This window comes from Lithobates pipiens, unplaced genomic scaffold (genome assembly GCF_037356315.1).
Source record: "Lithobates pipiens isolate NorthernLeopardFrog02 unplaced genomic scaffold, aLitPip1_a1.2 Scaffold_23, whole genome shotgun sequence".
Taxonomy (NCBI): Eukaryota; Metazoa; Chordata; class Amphibia; order Anura; family Ranidae; genus Lithobates; species Lithobates pipiens.
In genome coordinates, this window is record NW_027507785.1 from 294,497,897 (window position 1) to 294,516,533 (window position 18,637).

Below are 18,637 nucleotides of genomic sequence, written 5' to 3' on the forward strand. Positions count from 1 at the left end.
GAGAGTGGGACTGTGTGTGCCATGGCTCTGTGTGTCTAATGGATGCATAGAGCAGGGCGCAAGAGCGAGCATGCACCAGTGCCCCTATAGCAAGTGGCTTGCTATTGGAGGCATTGGTCATGGGGGAGGAGGACCGGCGTAGGAGAGGAGGATCGGGGCCGCTCTGTGCAAAACCCTTGCACAGAGCAGGTGAGCATGACATGTTTGTTATTTAAGAAAAAAAGCCAAATCTTTAATTTCACTTTTACTAAAACTAGAGCAGACAAAATCTGGAATGGCTGTGCAGAGTAACCAATCAGCTAATATCTTAAAGTGAAATTCCAGTTTTATCCTAACTAGCCTTAAGGACTCCTGCCTCTTGAATGTTTTTGGACGTTTATACAGCAGCTGTTTTTGGCTTCAGACATTTTTTTCTACAAGTCAATAAACTCCCCATCATGTTATTCTATGTGTCCATGCACACATAGGCTGTTATCAGCAGTTTTTGGCTGGGGCGTTTTTTGGCTTTAAAAAAAATCCCAAAACTAGAGGGTTCTGAGAGGAGTATTTTTTATTTTTTTGCTGAAAAAATGCTCTAACGTCAAAAAACGCTGATAAATGCCAATAAATGCTCAAAAGCGCAGCTCACCAGGGTTTTTTATGTTTTTGATCAATTGAAAAAATAAAATAAAAACAAAGTTAACACGGAAAAACGCTACTAAAACACTAATGCCCCGTACACACGAGAGGGATTAAGTCTGACAGACCTCCAAAGGAGTTCCGCCGGAGTTCCGCCGGAGTTCCGACGGAGTTCTGGCGGACTTTTCGACCGAACGGACTTGACCACACACCATCACACCAAACTCCGACGGAGTCGAACGTGATGACGTACGACTGGATTCGACGTAGGAAGTTCCTAGACAGTAGCCAATAGCTGCCCTAGCGTCGGTTTTAGTCCGTCGGAGTAGCACACACACGAGCGGATTTTTCAAAGGGGACCGGGTCCGGCGGAGTTCCGTCGGGAAAATTTAAAGCATGCTTCATTTCTAAAGTCCGTCAGACTTTAGCTTCGCTAAAGTCCGTTGCAGCCCACACACGATTGGATAGTCCGCCGGACTCAGTCCGTCGGAGTTTGGATGTCGAAAAGTCCGCTCGTGTGTACGGGGCATAATAAACGCTAAAAACGCTATTGCAAAAACAAAAAAAAAAGTTAAAAAACTCACTGCAAAGCTACTGCCATCTTTATAACGTTATTTTAATGTCCAGTGTGCATGAGGCCTAAAACTGTCCCCTCTCCGCTTCTGACACCTACGCTCCTCTCCACTCCTGGCACCTAGGCTAACTAGCCTGTGTAAGAAAGATGTGCATATGTACCTATTTTCAGGCTGGTCTGGTCTGGTCATGTGATCTGGCTCCCCTGTGTCAATCAGCACTGCTGCAGAAGAGAGGAGGGAGCGCCAACAACAGATAGGCATTTGAAGTCTATGGGTTATATCGGTGCTCCAAGCTTTATTAGCTATTGTTGGAGCCTTCTCTCCTCTCCCCTGCAGCAGCCACTGGCTGACACAGGGGTGATCACGTGATCAGACCGCAGCGGCCTGGAAATGGGTATGTATACAGATCTTTCTTACACAGGTTAGTCAGCATAGGCATGGGAAAGGGGGGGAAAAGGAACATTTTTAAGGCTGGTTAGGCTAAAGCCCAATTCCACTTGTTCAGTTAAGCTTTGAAAATGAAAGACATAAGCTGATTGGTTGCCATGAACAACTCATTAAAGTGGATCTCCAGCCCCCCCCCATTTTGCATTGCAAGTCTCTTCTGCAAAAAAAATAGCCTGCCCACTATTTGTGACAGAGGAACTTTGGTTCTGCTTTAAGATTCTGGCTGCTCTGAGTCCAGTAAATTCCCCTCTATGTATACATATGTACAAATCTTTATGTCTATAGCCAGAACAATTAATCTGATCTCAGATAAGCAGGGAGGACCTCCCGCTTCTATTTTTTCTCTTAGGGATGATTAATTTATGCTCTACAAATATTTTTGCGAATCGGTTGTATTTACTTCTCCATATTAAATGAAGATTAATATTCCTCCTGGAATAATAACCTGTACAGGACAATTTAGACACTTTGCATATAAATATTTAGTTAACATTGACTTTGAAACTTTATAAGACATCAGTTGTCTTGTTAAGTATAATTTGAGATCTCCTTGGTATCTCATTCCGCCATGTAAATTATTAATAGCACAATTTCTCAAAGTGTATCAAGTCACTCTTTGGGCTATCAATATTGCTTTAATATGTCATAGCTTAGTCTCGTTAAATCACATTTCTATACATCCAAAGACTTCAAAGTGCACATTGTTTTAAACATCATATTACAGCTTTGACTGTAATGATACACTCTGTAAATGATACCATGACACTTGCTTCATTAATAGCTAATTACTGAATTTTGGTTTGAACTGGGTAAAGATTACCAGTAAATTTATACAATATTAGGTTACGGTCGCTTGGTACTATTTTTATTATATACACAAAAACAACAAAAAAAAAGGAACTGTAACTACAATCAAGGATACAAAGGGAACAAAAGACAATGACCCTGCTCTCAAAACAAAAATGTTTAACGCTTGGCTCACACTTATATACTTTTTGTGTGCGTTTTGCAGTCCATTTAACATGGTTTCCTATGGATCTAGTTCAGATCTGTGCATTTTGAGCTGTTGCATTTTTTGGGAAGGGTCGGGGACTTTTTTGTCCCGCAGTAGATTGCGCTTTGTGTGTAAGCTCTTGTACACACGGTCGGACATTCCGACGGAAAATTTCCGATCGGACCATGTTGTCGGATAATCTGACCGTGCGTGGACTTCATCGGACTGTTTCCATCGGAATATCTGACCGACAACGTTTTAGAGCAGGGCTATAAAATTTTCCGACAATATGATCCAATCGGACTTTGTCCAATCGTTTGTAGAGAATTCCGATCGAACAAAGTGCCACGCATGCTCAGATCAAATTCCTAGACCAAAGCTATTGGCTACTAGCCTCAATGTAGTCCCGTCGCAACGACCAAACGTTGTTCCCAACGATCAGATTTTCCGACAACTTTGTCCGACCGTGTGTATGTAACACCAGTTTCGGACAAAATCCGACGGATTTTGTTGTCGGAATGTCCGACCGTGTGCACAAGGGCTAAGACTTCAATGGACCCGCACAAAAAAGCAACTGTTGCATTTTTAATGTGTTTTGCTTCTTTTTTTGGGGGCTAATATTAAGGTCTGTTCATGGAGGGTGACTTTGATGTGACTTTACACTCCCTGGCACTCAAGCAGCACCAAAGTTGCATCAAAGTAGTGCAGGAACCTTTATGGTTCCAAAGTTGCATTTTGGGGTAATGCCTAGTACACACGATCAGACTTTCTGCCAACAAAACCCTAACCCTTGCCCTTAATCCTTACCATAAACCTAGCCCTTAACCCTAACATGGGACTTTGGACACATAAGGTTCCTGCATTACTTTGATATGACTTTGATTCTACTTTGATGCTACTTGAGTAAAAAAAGAAAAAAAATGCAATAAAAAACACATAAAAAAATGCATGTTCAAAAACAAAATATGAACTGCAAAACGCACCGGAAAACTGATCAACCACAACCTGCATAAATATGAACCTAGCCTAAACCTGACCACCTCCAGCTCATTACCCCTGAAAAGGTAACAGGAGGTACAAGAGCCTGGAGTGGCATGAGTGCCTGGCAGTTCTAGTGAAGGTGGTTGCAGGTGAGAGGTCTGTGTACACTTGGATGCAGGCTGGGACCTGACCCAGGGCAGCAGGTGCAGTAGGCAGGCTGGCAGGTGGCTGACAGAAGATACTTGGCAAGCTGCAGGGATGGCCTCCACGAGCTGGACACAGAGCAGGGTAAGGCAAGCGGTCAGTAACTAGCAGGCAGGTCAGTTCAGAGCAGCAGGCAGAAGAATAGTCAGGTTCAGGCTGGAGTTGACAATGGTAAGCAGATAGGCAGAAGGATCGGTCAGGAACGTGGTCAAAGAGCAAGCCGGTGGGATAGTTCAGGCAGAGTTCAAGGGTGGTCAGATGAATAGCAGAACGGAAGCATGATATCAAGCACAGGAACAGAGAGCAGAACATTGTAGACCATAAGGCAAGGTCCTAGTACATCAGAGGTGTTTAAATAATAAACCTGGGTTCCAGGCGCTGTTGGCTGTGAAAACACCCTGTACAGGTCTATGGGAGAAATCTAAAGTGCTAATTTTAAAGGCTTATATGCAAGTTTTTGTCATAAAAAGTGTTTGGGGACCTGGGTCCTGCCCCAGGGGACATGTGTCAGTGCAAAAAAAAAAGCACAGCATCCTCCAGTGAGGGTGGGGGGGGGGAGCAAAGACAGATTATGGTGGTTGGGGACTTAGTTCTTAGAAGGACAGAGAGGGCAATCTGTGACAAAGACCTGAAGTTCTGAACTGTATGCTGTCTACTGGGCGCTCGGCTTCGGCACATCACAGATCTGGTGGACAGCTTACTGGGAGGGGCTGGAGAAGACCTGGCTGTCATGGTGCACGTTGGCATTGGATGGTTACACTACACATCACAATATAGCAAAATCATAGTAAATAAAACACGAAAAAATAAAAATATATATGTGAGTGTAATGTATCATCCATAGGTATAGAACTCACCATATCAATGTGTATTGATCATTGCCGGAGGGACGAAATAACTATACTACTCATAAAAATGACTCATATCCCACTCAAAGTTTAACCCCTGTGGGATGCAAGTCTTAAGCTGGGAAATCCAGAATATATCCCTCCGGCTACATGGCTACACCTCAAGGGCAACTTAAAGTGTGGAGCTACAGGGTGTTCATGCTGTGGTCACATTAAGGAGGGCGACAAATCAGTTACACAGAAGGAATATGACATTGGTTCTTTCCATAATTGTAACACCAGTTATATTGTGTAGCTACTTACTTGTGACATATGTCACATCCAATATGTAGGTAGAACGACGAGGCATCTCCGGGATCACTTCAATCAGCATATATACAGTGTGTCTAAAAAGCAATCAACAAATGTGGCTAAACATTTTAGTTTGTGCCACAATGGGAATATTTCAGCCATTCATGTACAGGTCATTGAAAAAGTGAAGGCCCCCAGTAGAGGTGGTGATGTGTTTCGATTGCTCTGCCAGAGGAAGGTATTCTGGATTTTCCAGCTTCAGACTCGCATCCCACAGGGTTTAAACTTCAAGTGGGATGTGAGTCATTTTTAGACATGTTCGCTGTCAATAAATTCATTTTGTTTCGTTCCATTCCATTTCGTATTAGAATTAATTAGTATTTTTCGTAATTTTCGTTAGGTTCGTTAACTTTTCGTAACAATTACGAATGTTCGTTAAGATGAATTTATAATTATGAGGGGCTCCCACCATCCCTGTGCTGTGGGTTTTTTAACTTCATCGTAACGAATAATCATAATTAAAGATTATTTTGTCCGATAATTAACGATTAATTATTTTGTCCGATTCTGAATCTCCCATCGACTACCAGTACCAGCCTCCCTCTCCCATATTAAAAAAGGTAATTTTCCCAACCCTCACTCAGCAGCAGAAGAAAACCTCTGATTGGTCAACAAAACACCAGTCACGTTTCTGTTGTAATGGAATTTGGATCCGAAATTATCATATTTCGTACAAAATTCGGAAGCATAGAAATTCGTATTTTAGGATCCTCCCGAATGTACAAATTTATGGAAATTAATCGCACATGTCTAGATATTTTTATGAGTAGTACAGTTATTTCCTCCCTCCGACAACGCAATACACATTCATATGGTGGGTTCTATACCTGTGCAGAGGATGGTGGATGATACATTACACTCACATATTCATTTTTATTTTTATGTTTTTATTTACTATGATTGTGCTATATTGTGATCCGATGTCTCTGTGTATGGAGATAATGTTCAGGTATACATCTGGATACATATTCCTCTTCCATTTATCTTTTACACATTCGGATACTCACTAGCTATTAGGTTGTAGATAAAGGGACAAATGGATGGATGGTAATATTGTGGTTTATTGTGTTTTACCCAAATTGTGTTGCCAATCTCCATTGCCCATTTTTGGGCTATTTATCCTACCAATTTCATGGCGTGCTATATGCGATGGTGCCATGTCTGTTCTTCACAGGTGTGATACACATCGCATATGAATTGGTTTTGCAATATACATTATACTTGTGTGTCAATTGTCTTTTTTGTTTAACTGATAATTGCGCGGCCGTGCGACATTACACCTTTTTCTCCCACAAATTGATCTTTCTTTTGGTGGTATTTGATCACCTCTGCAGTTTTTATTTTTTGTGCTATAAAGAAAAAAAAATGCTCCAATTTTGAAAAAAAGCTATATTTTTTTACTTTTTGCTATAATAAATAGCTCCCAAAAATATATAAAAAAACAAGTTTTTCCTCGGTTTAGGCCGATATGCATTCTTCTACATATTTTTGGTAAATAAAATCGCAATAAGCATATATTGATTGGTTTGTGCAAAAGTTCTAGTGTCTATAAAATAGGGGATAGTTTTATGGAATTTTTATTATTACATTTTTTTTTTATTAGTAATGGCGGCGATCTGCGATTTTTATCAAGACTGCGACATTATGGCAGACACATCAAATACTTTTGACATTATTTTGGGACCATTGTCATTTATACAGGGATCAGTGCTATAAAAATGCACTGATTACTGTGTAAATGACACTGGGAGGGAAGGGTTAAACCCTAGGGGGCGATCAAGGGGCTAAGTGTGTCCTAGGGGGTGATTCTAACGGTGGAGGGGATAGCCTACCACTGACGTGATAGCGATTACTGCTCCCGATGGCAGGGAGCAGTAGATCCCTGTCATGTCACAAGGCAGAACAGGGAAATGCCTTGTTTACATAGGCATCTCCCTGTTCTGCAGCTCTGTGACACGATCGCCGGGACACCAGCGGACATCGAGTCCATGGGACCCACGGGCATACCTCCCAACATTTTGAGATGGGAATGAGGGACACCTACTAGCAAACATATGTAGGCATAGGACACGCCCCGTGCCATACCCCCTTAAAGGAGAATTAACCCCCAAAAAAAGGTTAAGTAAATCCACAAGGGCTTTTTTTTCTACCACTACTATTCCGTTATATTGGCTTTTAAAATGTAAAATGTAGCAATTTAGAAATTGGATGAAAGGTTTAGCACTGGGAAACACTTTTTGAAAGATAAAAAGTGTATTTTATATACAGCTATATAGAGATTAGACCAAAATGAGGGACATATGAGGAAAGAGGGATAGAGGGGCATTGCTCCAAATCAGGGACAGTACCTCGAAATCAGGGACAGTTGGGAGCTATGCCCATGGGCACGGTCACGCTGTATGTAGCAGGTGCGCGCACGTGCCCGCTAGCCCCGCTAATTAAAGTGGGCGTACAGGTATGTTGATTTGCCCACCGCTGCCATTGTGCCAACGTATATTATTATTATTATACAGGATTTATATAGCGCCAACAGGTTACGCAGCGCTTTACAAGATTATATATAATATATTGGTGTGTATCGGTGGTTAAACAGTATAAAACACAATATGGAAACACCGATTATACCCATAACAAGAAATTTGCCTGGTTTATACTTAAAAAAAAAGTCAACACCGCACAGCAAATTATTAGCCCCTGACATTTACAGACATTTGTAAAAATCACAGATTTTTTTTTTACAAACTGTCAGTAAATTTACCGACGGATGGCAACCCTGATATGGAGACATGAATGGATGGGTGAGTTAGCTTTCAATATTAAAAATGATTTAAATAGCGTATTCAGTTTCCGGTGCTTTGATACAATTTAGTATATCGGCTATGCAGATATCCAGTCCTGGTCTAGCTCTGTACTGGATCTAGTAGCCAGCTTTGCTCAGCTTTCCAAGCTGCTGGAAATTCTTCCCTGAAGATAAAGAGCAATGAATATTAAATACATTAGAAGAAAAAAAAATATTAAAAATGACAGGAGGGCATTCACAGGGCAGCAAATTAAAGACAGAAAACCCATTTAAATCTGGCCAAAAAAGAAAAATATGGAGATAACCTCCTTTGCAATGGAGAGATTCATTTAAAATGCATTTGGAAAAAAGTAAATGAAATTGGGGGCTAACGATACAGATAATAATTGCTCAGGTAAACCAGCATCATATAAAGCAGAAGCAAGTGACAGATAAATATGATTGATTTATAATTACTGCAATAATAAAAGCAGATTAGTTTTGTCTAGAGATCATTATCTCTCCATTATTACAGGCCAGTGCACAATATGAATTTGTCATTCAGATAATCTTTACAAACAAGTTATGAACAAGGTGACTGCTGGCTGCACAGCTCATCTTAGCACAAAAAAAAAGGAAAAAAAAAAGAATGAAGCTACGACAGGTTATTAAAACAGCTGCTTATATTTTACCTTTACTTTGCTGAATATGCTTGTGAGGAGGCATAAGCAGGCGCAAAAATATGTACCTTCTCTATTTGTCGTGTTCAATGTTACCCTCAAAAGTGAAAATAGAAGAAAACTTTTTTGTGTTGTCACTAGAACTGGAACAGAGGGGAAATCTTCCAATGGGGACACTAGTTCTAGTGACCCTGGTGACAACTCCTCTCCCCTACTGTTTTGGCTATGGGGTAGGAAGTGAAGGAAAATCTCCTCAATAGGACACAGATGGCAAAATCAAAAACTGACAGGGGTCATAATCAGTGGCAGCTGGTGTTTTTATTTTTTTTGGGTGAGGGGTCTCAGGACCTGCTTCCTGATTGGCTGGGAGTAGGATCAGTGTGAGAATAACGAATATTCATTCGCTATTCTCACACAACTGAGTGGGCTTGAAACGCATTACTCTGCCCACCTTTTTTTGAAGCCTATTAGAGCCTGTAATCACCATGCATCCGGTGCCCCACATTTAGATTAGGGGGCCAGACGCATGGATGGAGGGCTGTGCCCTAATGGATGGACTGCCACTGGTCATAATCCTCCCTTACTCTATAGTTCTAATTTAAGTGTAAAAAAAACACCTGTTGACATTGTGAGAAATGCAGTTAGCTCCTAACTTCTTGACTGCTGCAGTAAAATTTTAAATAATATTTACCCCTCCCAGATGTTATAGAGATAAAAGGGAGAGGTTTTCTGTAATCACAAAACAGTGTACTGGGGGGAAGTGCTGTTCCTCCATTGATACTGAAAGTGAGTGAACATTGTCACCCTAGAACTGGAGGTGTGTTACTGGCAGACTAAACACGTAAAAATAAATGAACAAGATCACAAAATATGAAAAATAAATACAGCCACCACATGTAGGAACTGAAAGGGATCACCAAGTGAAAATAAATGAAAAAGAACCTGAAAAAAAAAGAAAATGACTGCAGTCACCATATCTATGGAATGTAAACCTGGATTATCTCTACTACCCCTGCTGTGTCCCCTTGAACCCTGGATTTACTCTACTTCCTCCACTGGGCCCCCTGAACCCTTGATTCTCACTATTATGCCTGCTAGGTCCCGCTGAATTCATATAACCCATATTCCCACTAATACTCCTGCTGGGTCCCTCTGAGACCTGGATTTACTCTACTTCTTCCATGTGGTCCCACTGAACCCTTGATTCTCACTAATATGCCTGCTAGGTCCCGCTGAACTCATGTAACCCATATTCCCACCACTACCCCTACTGGGTCCCTCTGAACCCTGAATTTACTCTACTTCCTCCACTGGGTCCCCCTGAACCCTGGATTTAATCTACTTTTCCACGGGGTCCCCCTGAACCCTGGATTTACTCTACTTCCTCCACTGAGTTCCCCTGAACCCTGGATTTACTCTACTTCTTCGACTGGTCCCCCTGAACCCTGGATTTACTCTACTTCTTTCATTGGGTCCCCTTGAACCCTGGATTTACTCTACTTCCTCCACTTGGTCCCCCTGAACCCTTGATTCTCACTAATACGCCTGCTAGGTCCCGCTGAACTCATGTAACCCATATTGCCACCACTACCCCTGCTGGGTCCCTCTGAACCCTGAATTTACTCTACTTCCTCCACTGGGTCCCCCTGAACCCTGGATTTACTCTACTTTTCCACTGGGTCCCCCTGAACCCTGGATTTACTCTACTTCCTCCACTGAGTCCCCCTGAACCCTGTATTTACTCTACTTCTTCCACTGGTCCCCCTGAACCCTGGATTTACTCTACTTCTTCCATTGGGTCCCCTTGAACCCTGGATTTACTCTACTTCCTCCACTGGGTCCCCCTGAACCCTGTATTTACTCTACTTCTTCCACTGGGTCCCCCTGAACCCTGGATTTACTCTACTTCTTCCATTGGGTCCCCTTGAACCCTGGATTTACTCTACTTCCTCCACTGGGTCCCCCTGAACCCTGGATTTACTCTACTTCCTCCAGTGGGTACCCCTGAACCCTGTATTTACTCTACTTCTTCCACTGGGTCCCCCTGAACACTAGATATACTCTACTTCTTCCATTGGGTCTCCTTGAACCCTGGATTTACTCTACTTCCTCCACTGAGTCCCCCTGAACCCTGGATTTACTCTACTTCCTCCACTGGGTCCCCCTGAACCCTGGATTTGCTCTACTTCCTCCACTGGGTCCCCCTGAACCCTGGATTTACTCTACTTTTTCCACTGGGTCCCCCTGAACCCTTGATTCTCACTAATATGCCTGCTGGGTCTCGCTGAATTCCCTCAGCTTTAATTTCACTTGGTAGACATATTTTAAAAAAATGTGATCAATGCACCTACATTGATAAAAGAATAAAAAAAGGATAAAAGAATATATATATATTTTTTAATTTAGTAAATGTTTGTACTGAATCCCACTAAGCATTGAATCATAGTTGCAATACACTGGCTTACGTATTCTTTACATCTCAGCCCCAGGTCTGTATGGAGGTACAAACCTTCTTTTATGAGTTTGAAGGAAGTAATCAACGGACTACAAGTTTGGTGCACTATTGAGATTTGTAACTCGCTTTCTTGTAGCTTTTCCATTCATAGATCTCAAAACCGAATAAGATTCTCCATAGAGAAACACCTCGCATTTCTAGTAAGTGACGCGGGGGGTAGTTTAAGGGTGGGGGAGTTGGGTAATGCAACCATGTTTCATATAACACCCTAAATATGTTCCTAAAGGTAATCCCTTCACACTGACTATAGCCAATGCAACAGTTCACATTCAGAAATGCCAGGTGTAGATAGCCAAGAATAACACATCACCTAATAAAATATATTAAAACATTAAATATAATCCTTTCTATAATTTGTTCCTGCCTTCTTCACAGTATACTCATTTATTCTGTAACATATCGCTTACTGTATTACTGTGTTTGCATCCAGCTGGTCACTCAGTGGTCATCCTGGGTGCAGTTGTGTGCCTCCTCTGCTGCAATTTCAGTTTTTTTCACGAACCTCACTACTACCGTGCTGGGTGAATGTGAGCACTGAATTCCCACTACTACCCTTGCTGAGTTCTCCAAAATCCCAGATTCCCTCTACTACCCATGCTGGGTCCCCCTGAACCCAGCATTCCCCTGCTGGGTCCCCCTGAACCTGGAATTATCTGTACTACCCATGCTGGGTCCCCCTGAACCCAACATTCTCCTGCTGGATCCCCCTGAACCTAGAGTTATCTGTACTACCCATGCTGGGTCCCCCTGAACCTAGAGTTATCTGTACTACCCATGCTGGGTCCCCCTGAACCTAGAGTTATCTGGACTACCTATGCTGGGTCCCCCTGAATCTAGAGTTATCTGTACTACCCATGCTGGGTTCCCCTGAACCTAGAGTTATCTGTACTACCCATGCTGGGTCCCCCTGAACCTAGAGTTATCTGTACTACCCATGCTGGGTTCCCCTGAGCCCAGAATTGCCTCTACTACCTTTTTTGGGTCACCCTGCTTCCCATGATGGGTCCCCCTGAACCCCCGATTCTCTACTATCAATGCTAAGTCCATCGGTGTGTGCAGCCTATTACATTAGGGTGTGCACCCCAGAGCACAGAAAAACATGCATGTGTATCAGCAGAGCAGTGGAGGGAGTCAGTAGAGCAGAGATTAGTCTCAGTAGTTTCTATTTTTTTTGTTTTTTACAATTTAATTTTTTTCATTATTTTTGACAATATTATTTTCTAAATTATTTTTTACAAGTTGATTACAATATTCCTTTTTTATTCTTTCTTTACAATTTTACATTAGACAGACCTCCGATGTCTCACTTTTGAGACAGAGAAAGGGACTGAGGACAGAGCTTCCCCAGTCCCTTTCTCTCTCTGCACTGGACAGTGAACTAATGGGAAGTGCTCTATGCTGAGCAGCTTTCTGTTCATTCATAAACGGAAGCATAGTAAGCATAGTTTACTATGCCTCAGTTAAGAATGAACGCAGGAGTGACCAGTACAGATCACTCACTGTGTCCATTCAGAAAAGGAAGGGGTCGATAAATTAAATATTTTCTAACCCATTTCCCCGCTCTCAATCCTTAAGCATCCCCCGCAGCAGCCAGCAGGAGAATTAGGGAAGCTGGCAGCACTGCAAGGGGGAAACAGGGGGCACCAGGAAGCATGGGATATCAGGACTGCTCAGGGTGATTAGGGTGTGCCCAGTGTGGAGAGGCGACCCTGTGTCATGCTGTGGATTAGCAATATATGCCTGATTGTGGCAGAAGCAGGCATGCTAATTACACACCTGTAGGCTGGGTTCCTATGCATCCCAGGGATCGAGCTCAGAGTTCCCACTTGGAGACAGCTCCATCCAGGCAGACAGGAAGTCTTGCAGAGGAATCGGGACGACTCCGCTCTATAGACACAACATCTGTGTATGAGGGTCAGGAGGACACCCATGTTCCCTAGGAGAGGGAGGCTTCAGCTGGAAGGATGAGCGTATGCTCTGAGGAGCAACTCAAAGACCTAGGCGTGAGGTCTGAAGCAACGGTGCTGCAAGAGAGTAAGCCAGGAGGCTGAAGGTTTGAACTATATAGCAATGGTGGAACCCTCTGCGAGGCAAATTGTTGTTATTTTCTTTGAACTTTGTTTCCTTTAAATAAAAGTGGGCTGCCATGCCCTTTAAATGCAGTCTGGACTGACAAGTGTTCCTGAAATCGCATGCACCACTAGAGCTTAATCACCTCGAACATCTTACACCAGGCACACCCAGCACACCCTGTGCATACGCCGATGGCTAGGTCCCACTGAACATAGGACCCCTGTTTATTGATTACGATGTCCCTGTTGTAGGTTCTCCCCCACTTCCTGCCCAGTAAAGCCTTTGTCACCATGACAGTAAATGAGGGTAAGTCTCTCTAAACCCTTGTACACACGGTCAGATATTACGACGGAAAATGTCCGATCGGACCGTTTTGTCGGATAATCCGACTGTGTGTGGGCTCCATCGGACTGTTTCCGTTGGACTATCCGACAAAGTTTTAGAGCTGGGCTATAAAATTTTCCGACAACATGATCCGATCGGACTTTGTCCGATCGTTTGTAGAGAATTCCGATCGGACAAAGTTCCACGCATGCTCAGATCAAATTCTTAGACCATAGCTATTGGCTACTAGCCTGAACGTAGTCCTGTCGTAACGAAATAACGTCATCACGTTCTGAACGATCAAATTTTCCGACAACTTTGTCCGACCGTGTGTATGCAACACCAGTTTCGGACAAAATCCGACGGATTTGGTTGTCGGAATGTCCGACTGTGTGCACAAGGACTAATAGAAACCACAGATAACTGTAAACATCCAATAGGGCTTCAAATCCTTCCCCACTCCAAAGCTAAAAAAAAAAAAAAATGTAAAATTAGCTTGACATACCCTTTACATTTTGTGTAGTTTATGGACCTATTAGCAAGTCCTTGGGTAAATTTAGTATAGTTTTATATTCCTTGCGATTAATGTAACGCTGCAATCGTAGGCCTTCGTCATACTCTATCCATAACATGACATGAGGACCTACAGAGATAATAATAATACTATGTATCATCCGCTGTCACTGGTACAGGAAAGTGTATCACAAAGGAAAGTGCGCCAGGGGAAGACATTTAGTCAATTTAAAGTTGAAGCTGTTGAACACACCATGGACATCTCAAACCGCTGTAATATCCCACATGGTAAACCTGCTGGGGAGTTTCCTAAGAATGATGTTGCTTACTACAATTTTATAGCGTTTGAAACGGTGTCCCTAGGCATTCACGCTGACACTCTGTAGATAAAGTACTGCGTAGAGAAAAAAAAAAGATAGGCTAGATTTATATCTACAGAGCTTCTTGGTGGACGTTACGAAGATTCAGACTTTGCAATCATGGTCTACTTTTACTTATTGGACTGTAAAAATCATTATAGATAATTACATGCACTGAGTTTTAGAGATGATTTAGAATCAGTTCTATTGTGTTCTTTGCGGTCACTAAAAAAAGATTTGGCTGCATGGAAAATAACTTAGGAAATGTTTCCTAAAAAGTATCGAGAGATCATTCAGCTGGGTAATGAATTAAAGAAGAACTCCAGCCAGAATTCAGTTAGAAATAGTAAAGCTGTACTCCAGGGAATTAAACAATGCTTTTTTTTGTCTAGGGTAAAAAGGTACATTTACTTACCTTATCCCTCGCAGGTTCCTCACTCCATGTGACCGGTCCTCTGTAGCCTCTTCTCTTTGGCGTTTGGGCTTCAATTTGTATAACAACCATGTGTGCATCAAGCCTTTACAAAGCATTTTTCAGAGTTTTTTGGTAAGCTTTCTAAATGCCCCTAGGGCTCGTTTACAGTTTCATTTGGGGGCAATAAAACCCCACGGTTGAGCTGTGTTTTCACTGGTTATCAACGGCCCCCCCTTTACTTAGCTAGGCAGGGGTTGGAGGTGAACACATGCCACGGTCCCGATGCTTTGCTTCAAGCCTACAGAAGGAATTTTACTCCCTCTTGTGCTTGGCATGCACTACCACTGGCTGAACGTGACCCATTCAAGTGAATAGGGCCAAGCTGCAACCGATCCACAACCATGCATAATGCATTAATTTATGACATGGTAGTCCAACATTTGGGAATTAAAACAGGTGGTGAGGAGGCCATACAATGTCTACACCGTCAAATGCTCCCCGAAAAGGCATCAGAACACAGATCACTTCAGAAACTAAACCATACAAGGCCTTAAAGTACCATACAGCTCCAATTTGAGAATGTTTAACACACATTTTATTGGGAGTGCTACTGACAGTCACCATAAATGTAGCACCCTCCTAGATAGGCTGCTAGATAGGCTAGGTAAATGTAGTTTTTCTTTTGACTCCCCTTTGTAATCAACAGAGCAGTTTTTGATTGCTTAGGACTGTTCTAGGCTTCACTGGCTAGTGACTGGTTCGACCGCTTCCTCCTACATTCTAGAAGGTTCTAGCATGTAGTGGGCTGGAAGAGGCAGAGCCACAGTCTGAATATTTAGGTGGTCTCAGCCAATCCCTGGCGGGAGAGTGCCTAGTAGATAGCTGAGGAGTGCATAAATAGTCTGGGGCCTGAGGCAATCTTGTTCTTGTCCAGGAGAAGTTCTCATCCTTAAAGCGGTGTTCCAGCCAAATCTTATTATTTTTTTAAAGTCAGCAGCTGCAAACACTGTAGCTGCTGACTTTTAATAAGGACACTTACCTGTCCAGGGAGCCCGTGCCGATCCGTCCATCAGATCGGGTGCAGGCCCCGCCATTCCAACTAAGGGAAACAGGCAGTGGAGCCTTGCTTAGTGAATGGCCAGCTTGTCTTCTGGGACACACACATGTCCCAGAAGAGAACGGGGGGGGGGGGGGGTTGGCTCGCCGCAGATGTACCTATGCTTGAGATCCCAGCTATGCTAAAGATGGGGGCCTGTTTGCTGAAAGTCTCTGGAATTATTCAAAGAATTTCACTGAGGATCTGGTCTGGAGAATTCACTGGAGTACAGGGGCGGACTGACAACTCATGGGGCCCCCGGGCAATCTGAGATTATGGGCCCCCCAGGCAATCTGAGATTATGGGGCCACAAAGCATATGGTCATATGGTTATTTCCTCCAGCCAAATGGTCAGTCCACCCCTGCTGGAGGAATGTCTGTCTGACAGGTAAGGAGGCATCCAAGTATCCAGGGACATTGTGAGTACAGACAAGTGCAGGATCCTGGTGTCTGTAGCTGTTGCTGTTCCATGTGTATCAGTAATAGTGTTTGCCTGACCTGGGATATTTCTTATGGTGTCTCAATGCTGTCCATTTCTCTGAGCCGTTGCTAGATGGACTGTCCTAAGAAGTAGTGACAAATTAGAGTGTCCTCTGATTACTGTTCATCTTTCATGGAGTATCCCACAGCTCCCTATATCCTATCCAAGTTACTCAGCAATACATGTTGAAAAAAGACAACCCATAGACTGTTAATTTAGCTGGAAGAGCGACTGTTGCTGTGTGCCAGGCTGCTGTTGCACTAACTTAAAGGAGGAATCCGTAGAAAACCAACAGCCCTTACTTTCTGGAGTGAGCTCTGCATAAACAAGCTGCTTAAAGACAACAGTAAGATTCATTACTAAATAATCTTGTAGGAAGTTTAAAAAAATTGTCTATCTGCTTGTTTAAAGTGACAGTCAGTGCTCCCATTAAAATCTGTGTTTATTATTACCGCTCTAGAACTAAAAAGTTCTTCAACGTCTTTAAGAACGTTACTCAAAGCTTACTGATAGCCTTGCAAAAAAATGTTGCTGTACACACTGCTTTTATACAAGCTGAAGTCCGCCTGAACAAGGCCTAACTATTTATCTCTTTGCTTATGATTCTGCTTTAAAGCAAACTTGTCATTAAAGTAAAAAGGCAAACCAATGCCTACTTTGCTAGCCACCCTGGGATGTCTAAGCCTCAGCATGGATAGCTACCACCCAAAATTCTCTTCAATCCAGTACTTCCTGATATAGATGACACTCCCCTCCAACTAATTACCTGGCCCAAGCGTTGTTAAAATGTAGGCAAAGGGCAGGCCAAACAATATGCTGGCATAAAAAATATTGGTTGTTTGTATTTGCTAGTGAAATTTGAAAGATGGTGGATGGCGGCACTGAAGGTGTACACAGCGAAATATGGAGATAATGGGGGGGGGGGGGGGGGGGGTTGATAGTAGCAGGCATACAGGGAACCAAATTCTAGTAATGTGGTCCTCTATGCAGTGGTGACAGATTTTCTGGAAAATACACAGGCCACAAATGGGCAATCATATGAAATATACAGGTAACAAAACAGACAATTGTTACAATATAAGAGCAGCAAATGGCCCCAGTTATGACAATATGCAGGCAATCAATGGGCATTCGGAAATATATTTTGATAACAAATGGACAATCATGACAATATTTTAGGTATAAAAAGGGTCAATTGGTACAAGACAAAGCACTAATTCAGACACCCCTCAAAAACGTCACCTTCATTCTTCCCAAGCAAAAATCATCCAGCCCCAGCAAAATCTCCCCAAAAGCAAAATTGTCCCTTCACTACACCCCCCCCCCCCCCAAGCACAAGGCCCCCTATATCAGGAAACCCTATCCCTATCCCAGCAACAATGCCATCCAACAAAGGTCTCACCCCTCATTCACAGGCTCAACAGCCCTCAGATGCAGAGAAGTGCCCACTGGAAGAGCGAGTGGAAGTACTAATCCTAATCCCTGAATTTATTTTCCTTCAATCTTGTTCTACAGTTGTGGAGAAGTTTAAAGCAGGGTTAGGTTATAACAAAAATATCCCAAGCTTTCAACATCTCAGGTACTGTTCATTCCATCATCCCAAAATGGAAAGAGCATGGCACAACTGCAAACCTACCAGGACAAGGCCGTCCACCTAAACTGATGGGCCCGGCAAGGAGACCATTAAAGTGGTTGTAAACTCCCATACATTAATTGTACCTATAGGTAAAGCTATAATAAGGCTAAATAGGTACTGTAAATATCTCCTAAATGTGCACAGTTTAGGAGCTATTTGCTGTATATGCAGTCCTTCAGAGTATTGTGCTGTGAACGACGGTGCATAATAGCACATTATGGCTTTTCTTTGCAGGTCAGGAAAAAAAAAAATGAACTCTGCGGTTCACTTCCTCTTTAATCCTCTTTAAAGCAGTCAAGAGGCCCATGGTAACTCTGGAGGAGCTAAAAAGATCCACAACTCAGATGGGAGAATCTGTCAACAGGACAACTATTAGTTGTGTACTGCACACATCTGGCCTTTATGGAAGAGTGGCAAGAAGAAAGTCATTGTTGAAAGAAAGCCATAAGAAGTCCAGTTTGCAGTTTGCGGGAAGCTATGTGCGGGACACAGCAAACATGTGGAAGAAGGTGCTCTGGTCAGACGAGACCAAAATTTAACTTTTTGGTCTAAAGGCCATCCCTACCATGAAACATGGTGGTGGCAGAATCATGTTGTGGGGATGCTTTTGTTCAGCATGGACAGGAAAGCTAATTAGAGTAGACGGATGGAAGACAGATGGAGCTAAATACAAGGAAATCTTAGAAGAAAAACTGTTAGAATCTTCAAAAGACTTGAGACTGGGGCGGAGGTTCATCTTCAAGCAGGA